Here is a 14,678-nt window from a genome sequence, read left to right as displayed (position 1 = left end):
GCTACCAGCTACACCTCCCTTCCTCCCTCAGAATTCCAAACTGTTTTCACGTCTCCCTCCTCAAGCCAGCAGTGTTCAATCGCTTCTTCCCCAAGAATCTTTCTCTCACACCTGTATCCGGTACCTCGGATGTCTTCTCCGTTCGGGAGATATTGGCCTCTAAGTTGGTCAGAGGGAGAAGATTTTTTCTGGTTGACTGGAAGGATTGCGGTCCTGAGGAGAGATCTTGGGAGCCAGAAGAGAACATCTTGGATCACAATCTCATCCTCAGGTTTCTGGGTACCAAGAGGAGGGGGAGACCAAAGGGGGGGTACTGTAAAGCTGAGCACTCCGGCCCCTGCTCCTGGACCGGAGCGCTCACTGCGTTTGTCCCCGCAGAGTGCCCCGGTCAGACTCACTGACCGGGGACACTCTGTTTCTGTCACCGGCAGGGACGCGGTCCGCGCTGCGGGTTGTCCCCGCGCGTGTCCCGCGTCCCATCCTCACTTACCTGCGCCCGCTCCGACTCTCTCCTCTGCTCCCCGGTCACGTGGTTCCTGGCACGCGCGTCCCTGCACTATAGGGCGCGCACGCGCCGGCTGTGTAAAATTTAAAGGGCCAGTGCACCATTGATTGGTGCCTGGCCCAACCCAATTTCAGCTGTCCCTATAAATGTATCCTGCCCCTTCCTCCCCTTTCCGGATCTTTGTTGCCTTTGTGCCCAAGAGAAAGCGTTTTCTGTGTACTCCTTGCCTGTTGCCGAACCCGTTGCTAACGACTACCGCCTCTGAATCTGTGCTGCCTGCCCTGACCCTTTGCTACATCTGACTATGCCTCTGCCTGTCCCTTCTGTACTACGCCTGTCTCAGCAGTTAGTGAGGTTGAGCCGCTACCGGAGGACACGACCTGGTAGTTACCGCCGCAGCAAGTCCATCCCGCTTTGCGGCGGGCTCTGGTGAAAACCAGTAACTACTTAGAACCGATCCTCCGGAACGGTCCACGCCAATCCCTCACTGACACAGGGGATCCACTTCCAGTACCGATTCCTGCTACCAGTCCGGATCCTTACATAAAGTGTATATACAGACTGTATATAGCATCACATGAGGTGATAAGGTGTATATACAGACGGTATATAGCATCACATGAGGTGATAAAGTGTATATACAGACAGTATATAGCATCATATGAGGTGATAAAGTGTATATACAGACAGTATATAGCATCATATGAGGTGATACGGTGTATATACAGACGGTATATTGCATCACATGAGGAGACATAGTGGCCCGATTTACTAAGAGTGTTGTGTAGGTTTCTTTGTGGATTTTAATACCCTACAATTTTTTTCCATGGTATTTACTAAGGTTTCCCTACATTTTGCACTTTTCCCTATATTTTGCTTTTTTTTTTTTACACATGCTGTGATCTGTAAGGTTTTCCTCAGCTGAAATCCACCACATTTTCTGTGGAAACCTTAGTAAATATGATCTTTTTTTGTGAAAATATCGTGAACATGCCCCTTTTCACTGACCACACCCACTTTCCCCAACAGCCACACCCCTTTTTTGGGTTTTCTCAGTAAAATGGAGAGTTAGTCAGGTTTTTCTCAATACTGGCGCAAATTCTATCGCAAATTCTGGCACAGACAGAATTTCTGGCGCACGACCAGACAAAACTTGTCGGGTTTTCAATAGTAAATGAGGACCAGTGTATATAGCATCACATGAGGTAAAATAGAAGGGAATTTATCAATCTGTTTAGACTGCTTTTTTTCCCCGTCTAAGTTTATTGCAGGAAAAGTGCGACTTTTTTGGTGACATTTAATTTATACTGTTTAAATTTCCTGACCATGAAGTGATCTTATTTAGAGCACTTTGTGCAGTGGTTACTAATTTGTCATATACGACTTTTTGTGAAAATTCTCTCACAAAAGTCGCAAGGGCAAGATTTAGATTTATCAAAGGGCAATTCAACTCTGCCCAAAATAACTCTATGCGGCAATTGTATTAAGGTCCTTGCAACATTTAATACACTTGTCTCACGGACATCACTGTCTGCAACATTTAAGGTAGAACAGTTCTGCAGTCGTTCAGCAAAGTCTGTGCGCCATTTGGTAAATTTGTTGCATGATCGCCACTAATCCCTTAACGTTTTAGCAAGAAAGCCAGTACAGAAGAAAGTACAGATTTGATAAATGCCCCTCATGGTATATAGCATCACACAAGGTGACATAGAGGGGTATTTAGCAAATCTTAACTTTTTTATGTACTGACTTTGTTTATGGGTGCGGATTTAGTTGCGATGAGGCACCGAATTTATCAAATGACACACAAACTTTACAGAATGACCACAGAACCGTTTTATCTTAAATGTCGCAGAGATTGGAGGACTGTGCGACAATTGTGTTAAATGTCCTTACTGGACCATAATATAATTGTCGCATAGAGTTATATAGGGCATGATTGAATTGCCCTGTAAAAATGTAAAAACCTGGTCTGTGCGACTTTTGTGTGACTTTTTTAGCGACATTTCACAAAAAGTGACCACTGCACAAAATGATCTAAATAAGTTCACTTCATGGTCTGGAAATTGAAACAGTCTAAATGAAATGTTGCAGAAAAAGTTGCACGGGGCCAGCCTACGACTTTTTCCTGCGACAAATTTAGATGAAAGAAATCAGTCTAAACAGATTTCTCATAGTGAATACATAAACAGGATTCATAAGGGACTACATACAGGAATACATAGGGGGTAATAGTATTATACGTGATAGCGAGCATGGGTTTACTAAGGATAGAAGTTGTCAAAAAAGCCTAATTTGCTTTTATTGTTAAGATGTGAACAGAAGCCTGGACAGAGGGATGGTTGTGGATATAGGGGGAGATTTATCATAACCTGTCCAGAGGAAAAGTTGCTGAGTTGCCCATAGCAACCAATCAGATCGCTTCTTTCATTTTTAAAAAGGCCTCTGCAAAATGAAAGAAGCGATCTGATTGGTTGTTATGGGCAACTCAGCAACTTTTCATCTGGACAGGTTTTGATAAATCTCCCCCATAGTGTTTTTGGATTTTGCAAAAGTGTTTGATACTGTCCCTCATAGACTTCTGATAGGTAAGTTAAAGGGGTACTCCCGTGGAAAACTTTTTTTTTTTTTTTTTAAATCAGCTGCTGCCAGAAAGTTAAACAGATTTGTAAATCACTTATATTAAAAAATATTAATCCTTCCAGTACTTTTTAGGGGCTGTATCCTAAAGAGAAATCCAAAAAAGAAATGCATTTCCTCTGATGTCATGACCACAGTGCTCTCTGCTGACCTCTGCTGTCCATTTTAGGAACTGTCCAGATCAGGAGAAAATCCCCATAGCAAACATATGCTGCTCTGGACAGTTCCTAAAATGGACAGCAGAGGTCAGCAGAGAGCACTGTCGTCATGACATCAAAGGAAATGCATTTCTTTTTTGGATTTCTCTTTAGTATACAGCCCCTAAAAAGTACTGGAAGGATTAAGATTTTTTAATATAAGTGATTTACATAGAAGTGATTAAAAAATCTGTTTGACTTTCTAGCACCAGTTGATTTAAAAAAAAAAGTTTTAAGTTTTAAGGTCTTTGGTTTTGGAAATTTTTGTTTGTAACTGGATTGAAAACTGGCTTAAGGAACGTACCCAGAGAGTGGTGGTCAATGATTCATACTCTGATTATTCCCCGGTTACTAGTGGTGTATCCCAAGGTTCTGTACTGGGCCCGCTCTTGTTTAATTTATTTATTGATGATATAGAGGACGGGATTAACAGCTCTGTTTCTATCTTTGCAGATGACACCAAGCTTTGTAGTACAGGACAGTCTATAGAGGAAGTGTATAAGTCTGCATTGTCAACATCCAAAATGTTTTTCATTACAACACAAATAATAATCATTCCTCACCTCAGCAGCAGCAAAAATTCGGTGCAGATGAAATCTTTCAAGCCAAAATGAATCTAAAAAAGCTAGAAAGATTACTCATCTCAGAAATGAGAGACCTATGGGAGGTGGCCACAGTAGGAAAGTATCTCAATCAGAACACTATACCTATATAAGGGTTAGTAGAACATAAAGCGTTATCTGGGGATTTGGGGGACCCAGACACTTTGGATGATTGGGACTCTATGTTCAAACGGTACTATTCATTAATAACAAGAGAAAGACCAGTTTATTAAAAAGCAAGACCCAAATAGCGCAGATTTTTAAGGATATGAAAACCCTATAAAGATAACACAGTCAATCTATCTAAAAGTATAAAGCATAGAATTAAACAAAAAGAGGATGAGATCATAAAGAAAAAACTACAAAAATGTATGAGAGACTTCATTATCGGAAGAATTGGAAACAATAGATGAAATCAGTGAAGATGGGGCAAACACACAGGACCCTCTGACGGGGGGAATCTGTCACTGATTACAATGCATGACCCCTCTAGTGATCACGTACAAACTATTCAGAGTATTCCTTTGTCACCACATATTACTATTGTGAGGACTAATACAGAGGGTATCACAAGACCAAGGGTATCACCACCCACCCTTAGAAATGAAGAAAAGACCCTGAGTGTAACGGCTGTGGTAAGGTGGATCCACTGACCTGTGGGGATGATGGCATAGGCCGTACCAGGGAGCAGAGTCTAAGGTGCCACTGGTTTTCACCAGAACCAGCCACAAAGCAGGATGGACTTGCTGCAGCAGGCGGCACCCATGTCGCTACCCCTGGTACGACTCATCCCCTCAGGCAGGCGAGGAATAACGTGGCACAGGAAGGTAGAGACACAGACATAGTCAGGGCTGGCAGGAGGTCAGGGCAGTCTGCAAAGAAGCAGGGTCTGGTCACGTAACAAGAAGGTCAGAAGGCAGGCGGTACAGGAGCAAGGTCAGAATATGTAGCAAGGGTCAGATACACGGTGAGGCAAGACACAGGAAAAAACTTTCTCTTAGGCAACAAAGATCCGGCAGGGGTCAAGGGGAAGTGAGAATTACTTATAGTGTCAGTGCCCAATTATTGGTGCTCTGGCCCTTTAAATCTCAGAGAGCCAGCGCACACACGCCCTAAGAAGAGGGGACGCGCCGGCAGTGAGAGAGCACAGTGGAGCCAGGAACGCAGCAGGAAGCGTGACCACCGGCCGGGAGGCTGCAGGCAGAGCCCGGCAAGGAAACAGCAGTGCTGCCCGTACAGGAGACAGCATGGGGCTGCGGGAAAGAAGTGCTCCCGTGGCCAGCATGTCTGGCCGTGGAGCCACTTGTAACAGTACCCCCCCCCCCCCCCTTAGGTCTCTCCCTCTTTTTGGGCTGCAGGAACCGATGAATGAGACCTTGGTCCAGTATGTTCTACTCAGGTTCCCAAGATCTTTCTTCAGGCCTGAACCCCTTCCAATCCACCAAGAAGAAGCGTTTTCCTCTGACGATCTTGGTGGGCAATATCTCCTTAATTTCAAAGATGTCAGAGGAACCAGAGACAGGAATGGAAGAGACATCCCCATGAGAAAAATGGTTAAGAATAACAGGTTTGAAGAGAGAGTCATGAAATGAGTTCTGAATGCATAGAGGAGGCAGATGGAGTTTGTAAAACACAGGATTAATGCATTGCATGACTTTGAAAGGGCCCAGAAAGCAGGGACCCAATTTGTAGCTGGGAATCTTAAATTGAATATACTTGGCGGACAACCAGATTTTGTCTCCAGGTGAAAAGATCGAAGGAGGTCTTCTCTTCTTCATGTGAGAGGATGCAAGAATTAAAGAGCACCAAGTTTCTTGCCAAATAGAAGAAAAGTCCCGTAACAGAATATCCACTGCAAATACTTAAGAAGGAACTGGTAGAGGAAGAGGAGGACAAGGGTGACGGCCATAAACGATGAAGAACGGGGAAGTTTTAGAAGCTTCAGAGTCCCGGTGGTTATACGAAAACTCAGCCCAAGGAAGCAGGTTGTCCCAATTGTCTTGCCGAGCAGAAACAAAATGACGAAGATAATCTCCGAGAATCTGATTCACCCTCTCTACCTGTCCATTGGACTGACAGTGGTATGCGGAAGAGAAGCCAAGTTTGATCTTGAGACGAGAACAGAGAGCCCGCCAGAATTTGGAAACAAACTGAACCCCATGATCAGAGACAATGTGAGATGGTAAGCCATGCAAACGAAAGATATGCCAAAGGAATTGATCCGTCAGTTGTGGAGCAGAAGGAAGTCCAGGAAGGGGCACAAAATGAGCCATCTTGGAAAAACAATCAATGACAAAACAAATGACGGTGTTGTTGCAGGAGGGAGGCAGATCGGTAACAAAGTCCATAGTAATGTGTGACCAAGGGCACTCTGGGATAGGCAAAGGAAGAAAAAGTCCCACAGGCTTGTGCTGAGGAGTCTTGTCAAGGGCACAGGTCATAAAGGAACGTACAAAGTCAGTGACAACACGCTCCAGATTCAGCCACCAGTAATGTCAGGTGATCAATTGAATGGAATTCCATACTCCAGCATGACCAGCTAGTAAAGAAGAATGGCCCCAAAACAACATTTGCATCTCAGACGAGGAGGCACAAAATACTTCCCTGGAGAAACTTGCAGAAGAACAGGCGCCACTGTAATCATTCGTTCAGGAGGAACAATATGCCGGGGAGAAGAGTCCAGACCTTTTACATCAGAAGCTCTAGAGAGACTATCAGCTCTAACCTTCTTGTCCGCAGGTCAAAAATTAATAAAGAAGTTAAAACGGGAAAAGAAAAGAGACCATCTGGCCTTCCGGGGGTTGAGACTCTGTGCAGACTAAAGATATGAAAGATTTTTATGGTCCCTGCAGATACTGACAGGATGAGTATAACCTTCCAATAAGTGACGCCACTCTTCTAAGGCAAGCTTAATGGCCAATAGTTCCCGGTCTCCAATAGAATAGTTCCTCTAGGCAGGCGAGAACGTCTTAGAAAAGAAACCACAAGTCCCCATCTTACCCCTAGAGGACTTTTGAGTTAAAGGGGTACTCTGGTGGAAACCTTTTATAATTTTTTTTTTTTTTTTATCAACTGGTGCCAGAAAGATAAACAGATTTGTAAATTACTTCTATTAAAAAAATCTTAATCCTTCCAGTACTTATTAGCTGCTGAATACTACATAGGAAATTATTTTCTTTTCGGAATACAGTGCTCTCTGCTGACATCATGACCACAGTGCTCTCTGCTGACATCTCTGTCCATTTTAGGAACTGTCCAGAGCAGCATATGTTTGCCATGGGGATTTTCTCCAACTCTGGACAGTTCTTAAAATGGTCAGAGATGTGAGCATAGAGCACTGTGGTCATGATGTCAGCAGAGAGCTCTGTATTCCAAAAAGAAAATAATTTCCTCTGTAGTATTCAGCAGCTAATAAGTACTGGAAGGGTTAAGATTTTTTAATAGAAGTAATTTACCAATCTGTTTTAACTTTCTGGCACCAGTTGATTAAAAAAAAAGTTTTCCACCAGAGTACCCCTTTAAGATGGCAGACTTCAATTGGGTAAAATAATCTTCTGCTTCTCTGGACTGTTTTTCTGGTGAGAGCCACAATTGGAGCAATCAAGGAAGAGAAATGTGGAATGAATTGTCTATAATAATTGGCGAATCCAAGAAAACGTTGTATGGCCAGAAGGTTGTTGTCACGATTCGGCTCACAGGTAGTGGATCCTCTGTGTCAGCGAGGGATTGGCGTGGACCGTACTGGTGGACTGGTTCTAAGAGGCTACTGGTGTTCACCAGAGCCCGCCGCAAAGCGGGATGGTCTTGCTGCGGCAGTAGCAACCAGGTCGTATCCACTAGCAACGGCTCAACCTCGCTGACTGCTGAGAAGGCGTGGGACAGAAGGACTAGGCAGAGGCAAGGTCAGACGTAGCAGAAGGTCGGGGCAGGCGGCAAGGGTTCGTAGTCAAGATGGATAGCAGGAGATCAGGTAACACAGGCTTGGACAACACTAAACGCTTTCACTGGCACAAGGCAACAAGATCCGGCAAGGGAGTGCAGGGGCAGTGAGCAGATATAGCCAGGGAGCAGGTGGAAGCCAATTAAGCTAATTGGGCCAGGCACCAATCATTGGTGCACTGGCCCTTTAAGTCTCAGAGAGCTGGCGCGCGCGCGCCCTAGAGAGCGGAGCCGCGCGCCAGCACATGACAGGAGGGGCCCGGGACGGGTAAGTGACCTGGGATGCGATTCGCGAGCGGGCGCGTCCCGCTGTGCGAATCGCATCCCCGACGGCCATGTCAGTGCAGCGCTCCCGGTCAGCGGGACTGACCGGGGCGCTGCAGGGAGAGAGACGCCGTGAGCGCTCCGGGGAGGAGCGGGGACCCGGAGCGCTAGGCGTAACAGTTGTGGCCAATTGAGTACCGAAGACAACTTTTCTCTATCCAACTGGAGGCCTTGGTTAGAGACAATGTAATCCAGGAACGGAAGACTCATCTTTTCAAAGATAATTATTCCGCAGGCGACATAAGACCTGGCGCACATGAGTGCGATGCACCTCCAAGTTGGGAGAGAAGATCAAGATGTCATCAAGATAAACCACGACACATGTGTAAAGAAGATCCAGGAAGATGTCATTTACAAATTTCTGGAAGACAGCCGGGGCGTTACAGAGTCCAAACGGCATCACTAAGTACTCAAAGTGTCCATCACGTGTATTAAAAGCTGTCTTCCACTCATCTCCCTCTCGAATCCTGATTAAATTATATGCTACTCGCAGGTCCAATTTGGTGAAAACCTTCGCGCCCCGCAGATGGTCAAAGAGCTCAGAAATGAAAGGTAAAGGATACCGATTCTTGATGGTAATTTTATTGAGACCACGGTAGTCAATGCAAGGGTGAAGAGAGCTGTCCTTCCTCAACACAAAAAAGGAGAGAAGGATTTCCGGATAAAACTTCTCTGGAGGTTCTCCTTAATATACAGAGACATAGCTAGAGTTTCTGGCACCGAGAAAGGGTAGATTCTTCCCCATAGAGGTGTAGTGCCAGGCAGAAGCTCAATAGGACAATCATAGGGTCGATGTGGAGGAAGACTATTGGCCTGTTTCTCGCATAACACATCAGCAAAGTCCTGATAAAGAGAGGGCAGACCCAACAGAGAAGAAGGTGAAGGAAGAGAGCGCTTCAATTGTGGTGCAAATAGGCAGTGTTTCTGACAGCCTTGGCCCCAGCGAGAAATTTCTCCTGTTTGCCAATTGAGAACCGGTGCGTGAAGTTGCAACCAAGGTAAGCCCAAGAGAATTGCAGAAGTACAGTAAGGAAACACATAGACCATGATCTTCTCCTTGTGTAAAACTCCCATGTGCATGGTCAGAGGATCTGTGCGGTATTGTACCACGAAGTTCAAACTTTCACCATTGATGGAGGAAATCTGTAGGGGCTTGCAGAGCCGAGACACTGGAAGACGATACTTGAGAACCAGGGATGCATTGATGAAATTCCCTGCAGAACCAGAGTCCAAAAAAGCAGAGGCTCGAAACAAGGTCCCAGAAGAGGTATAGATTTGGACCGGCATAGGAAAATGAGGAGAGGAGATATTCTCACCTAGGGACGCCTCTCCAACTTGCCCTAGGTGCGTGCTTTTCCCGGACGAGGAGGACGAAGAGGACAGTCTTTGAGGAAATGTTCAGGACTGGCACAATAAAGGCAAAGATTTTCCTCACGTCGGCAGGACCTCTCATGCTGTGACAGATGAACACGGTCCACTTGCATAGCTTCTTCAGCAGGGGGTACAGCAGGTGACAGAGGAGCCCGCTGGAACACCGGTGCCAGTCGAGGGAAATGACGAGTTCGAGCAGGTTCATGCGCCGGCAGTAAGAGAGCACAGTGAAGCCGGGAACGCAGCAGGGAGCGTGTCCGCAGGCCGGGAGGCTACAGGCAGAGCCCGGTAAGGAGACAGCAGTGCCACCGGTGCACAGGGCGGGGGGGAAGAAATGCGCCCATGGCCAGCATGTCTCACCGTGGAGCCACTTGTAACAGAGTATACTGTTAGTACATCATACCAGTGTTCCCCACTAATGTCAATGGGTGAAAGAAGAGAAGAACATTCAGAGACTACTCATAATAGACAAGAGTACAAGCAAACAAACCATCCCAAATGAACCACGAAGGAGCACCAAATCTACTGTGAATGTTACGCCGAGCGCTCCGGGTCCCCGCTCCTCCCCGGAGCGCTCGCTTCTCTCTCGCTACCGCAGCGCTCCGGGCAGCTCCACTGACCCGGTGCGCTGCGATACCGTCTCCAGCCGGGATGCGATTCGCGATGCGGGTAGCGCCCGCTCGCGATGCGCATCCCGGCTCCCGTACCTGACTCGCTCTCCGTCTGTCCTGTCCCGGCGCGCGCGGCCCCGCTCCCTAGGGCGCGCGCGCGCCGGGTCTCTGCGATTTAAAGGGCCACTGCGCCGCTGATTGGCGCAGTGGTTCCAATTAGTGTGTTCACCTGTGCACTCCCTATTTATACCTCACTTCCCCTTCACTCCCTCGCCGGATCTTGTTGCCATTGTGCCAGTGAAAGCGTTTCCTTGTGTGTTCCTAGCCTGTGTTCCAGACCTCCTGCCGTTGCCCCCGACTACGATCCTTGCTCCCTGCCCCGACCTTCTGCTACGTCCGACCTTGCTTCTGTCTACTCCCTTGTACCGCGCCTATCTTCAGCAGTCAGAGAGGTTGAGCCGTTGCTAGTGGATACGACCTGGTCACTACCGCCGCAGCAAGACCATCCCGCTTTGCGGCGGGCTCTGGTGAAAACCAATAGTGACTTAGAACCGATCCACTAGCACGGTCCACGCCAATCCCTCTCTGGCACAGAGGATCCACTACCTGCCAGCCGGCATCGTGACAGTAGATCCGGCCATGGATCCCGCTGAAGTTCCTCTGCCAGTTGTCGCCGACCTCACCACGGTGGTCGCCCAGCAGTCACAACAGATAGCGCAACAAGGCCAACAGCTGTCTCAACTGACCGTGATGCTACAGCAGCTACTACCACAGCTTCAGCAATCATCTCCTCCGCCAGCTCCTGCACCTCCTCCGCAGCGAGTGGCCGCTTCTGGTCTACGACTATCCTTGCCGGATAAATTTGATGGGGACTCTAAATTCTGCCGTGGCTTTCTTTCCCAATGTTCCCTGCACTTGGAGATGATGTCGGACCAGTTTCCTACTGAAAGGTCTAAGGTGGCTTTCGTAGTCAGCCTTCTGTCTGGAAAAGCTCTGTCATGGGCCACACCGCTCTGGGACCGCAATGACCCCGTCACTGCCTCTATACACTCCTTCTTCTCGGAAATTCGAAGTGTCTTTGAGGAACCTGCCCGAGCCTCTTCTGCTGAGACTGCCCTGTTGAACCTGGTCCAGGGTAATTCTTCCGTTGGCGAGTACGCCGTACAATTCCGTACTCTTGCTTCAGAATTATCCTGGAATAATGAGGCCCTCTGCGCGACCTTTAAAAAAGGCCTATCCAGCAACATTAAAGATGTTCTGGCCGCACGAGAAATCCCTGCTAACCTACATGAACTCATCCATCTTGCCACTCGCATTGACATGCGTTTTTCCGAAAGGCGTCAGGAGCTCCGCCAGGATATGGACTTTGTTCGCACAAGGCGTTTTTTCTCCCCGGCTCCTCTCTCCTCTGGTCCCCTGCAATCCGTTCCTGTGCCTCCCGCCGTGGAGGCTATGCAGGTCGACCGGTCTCGCCTGACACCTCAAGAGAGGACACGACGCCGCATGGAGAATCTCTGCCTGTACTGTGCCAGTACCGAACACTTCCTGAAGGATTGTCCTATCCGTCCTCCCCGCCTGGAAAGACGTACGCTGACTCCGCACAAGGGTGAGACAGTCCTTGATGTCTACTCTGCTTCTCCACGTCTTACTGTGCCTGTGCGGATATCTGCCTCTGCCTTCTCCTTCTCTACTATGGCCTTCTTGGATTCCGGATCTGCAGGAAATTTTATTTTGGCCTCTCTCGTCAACAGGTTCAACATCCCAGTGACCAGTCTCGCCAGACCCCTCTACATCAATTGTGTAAACAATGAAAGATTGGTCTGTACCATACGTTTCCGCACGGAGCCCCTTCTAATGTGCATCGGACCTCATCACGAGAAGATTGAATTTTTGGTCCTCCCCAATTGCACTTCCGAAATCCTCCTTGGACTACCCTGGCTTCAACTCCATTCCCCAACCCTGGATTGGTCCACTGGGGAGATCAAGAGTTGGGGGCCCTCTTGTTTCAAGGACTGCCTAAAACCGGTTCCCAGTACCCCTTGCCGTGACTCTGTGGTTCCCCCTGTAACCGGTCTCCCTAAGGCCTATATGGACTTTGCGGATGTTTTTTGCAAAAAACAAGCTGAGACTCTACCTCCTCACAGGCCTTATGATTGTCCTATTGACCTCCTCCCGGGCACTACTCCACCCCGGGGCAGAATCTATCCTCTGTCCGCCCCAGAGACTCTTGCTATGTCGGAGTACATCCAGGAAAATTTAAAAAAAGGCTTTATCCGTAAATCCTCCTCTCCTGCCGGAGCCGGATTTTTCTTTGTGTCCAAAAAAGATGGCTCTCTACGTCCTTGCATTGACTACCGCGGTCTTAATAAAATCACGGTAACGAACCGCTACCCCCTACCCCTCATCTCTGAACTCTTTGATCGCCTCCAAGGTGCCCACATCTTTACCAAACTGGACTTAAGAGGTGCTTATAATCTCATCCGCATCAGAGAGGGGGATGAATGGAAAACGGCATTTAACACTAGAGATGGACACTTTGAGTATCTGGTCATGCCCTTTGGCCTGTGCAACGCCCCTGCCGTCTTCCAAGACTTTGTTAATGAAATTTTTCGTGATCTCTTATACTCCTGTGTTGTTGTATATCTGGACGATATCCTGATTTTTTCTGCCAATCTAGAAGAACACCGCCAGCATGTCCGTATGGTTCTTCAGAGACTTCGCGACAATCAACTTTATGCCAAGATAGAGAAATGTCTGTTTGAATGCCAATCTCTTCCTTTCCTAGGATACTTGGTCTCTGGCCAGGGACTACAAATGGATCCAGACAAACTCTCTGCCGTCTTAGATTGGCCACGCCCCTCCGGACTCCGTGCTATCCAACGTTTTTTGGGGTTCGCCAATTATTACAGGCAATTTATTCCACATTTTTCTACCGTTGTGGCTCCTATCGTGGCTTTAACCAAAAAAAATGCCAATCCCAAGTCTTGGCCTCCTCAAGCGGAAGACGCCTTTAAACGGCTCAAGTCTGCCTTTTCTTCGGCTCCCGTGCTCTCCAGACCTGACCCATCTAAACCCTTCCTATTGGAGGTTGATGCCTCCTCTGTAGGAGCTGGAGCGGTCCTTCTACAAAAAAATTCTTCCGGGCATGCTGTTACTTGTGGTTTTTTTTCTAGGACCTTCTCTCCAGCGGAGAGGAACTACTCCATCGGGGATCGAGAGCTTCTAGCCATTAAATTAGCACTTGAGGAATGGAGGCATCTGCTGGAGGGATCAAGATTTCCAGTTATTATTTACACCGATCACAAGAACCTCTCCTATCTCCAGTCTGCCCAACGGCTGAATCCTCGCCAGGCCAGGTGGTCTCTGTTCTTTGCCCGATTTAATTTTGAAATTCACTTTCGGCCTGCCGATAAGAACATTAGGGCCGATGCTCTCTCTCGTTCCTCGGATGCCTCGGAAGTTGAACTCTCTCCGCAACACATCATTCCTCCTGACTGCCTGATTTCCACTTCTCCAGCCTCCATCAGGCAAACTCCTCCAGGAAAGACCTTCGTCTCTCCACGCCAACGCCTCGGAATCCTCAAATGGGGTCACTCCTCCCATCTCGCAGGTCATGCAGGCATCAAGAAATCTGTGCAACTCATCTCTCGCTTCTATTGGTGGCCGACTCTGGAGACGGATGTCGTGGACTTTGTGCGAGCCTGCACTGTCTGTGCCCGGGATAAGACTCCTCGCCAGAAGCCCGCTGGTTTTCTTCATCCTCTGCCTGTCCCCGAACAGCCTTGGTCTCTGATTGGTATGGATTTTATTACAGACCTACCCCCATCCCGTGGCAACACTGTTGTTTGGGTGGTCGTTGATCGATTCTCCAAGATGGCACATTTCATCCCTCTTCCTGGTCTTCCTTCAGCGCCTCAGTTGGCTAAACAATTTTTTGTACACATTTTTCGTCTTCACGGGTTGCCCACACAGATAGTCTCGGATAGAGGCGTCCAATTCGTGTCAAAATTCTGGAGGGCTCTCTGTAAACAACTCAAGATTAAATTAAACTTTTCTTCTGCATATCATCCTCAATCCAATGGACAAGTAGAAAGAATTAACCAGGTCTTGGGTGATTATTTACGACATTTTGTTTCCTCCCGCCAGGATGATTGGGCAGATCTTCTACCATGGGCCGAATTCTCGTATAACTTTAAAGTCTCTGAATCTTCCTCCAAATCCCCATTTTTCGTGGTGTACGGCCGTCACCCTCTTCCCCCCCTCCCTACTCCCTTGCCCTCTGGTTTGCCCGCTGTAGATGAAGTGACTCGTGATCTTTCCACCATATGGAATGAGACCCAAGATTCTCTTTTACAGGCTTCATCTCGCATGAAAAAGTTTGCCGATAAGAAAAGAAGAGCTCCCCCCATTTTTGCTCCCGGAGACAAGGTATGGCTCTCCGCTAAATATGTCCGCTTTCGTGTCCCCAGTTACAAACTGGGTCCACGCT

This window comes from Hyla sarda, chromosome 1, assembly GCF_029499605.1.
Source record: "Hyla sarda isolate aHylSar1 chromosome 1, aHylSar1.hap1, whole genome shotgun sequence".
NCBI classification, from domain to species: domain Eukaryota; kingdom Metazoa; phylum Chordata; class Amphibia; order Anura; family Hylidae; genus Hyla; species Hyla sarda.
This window is presented reverse-complemented; position numbering follows the sequence as displayed.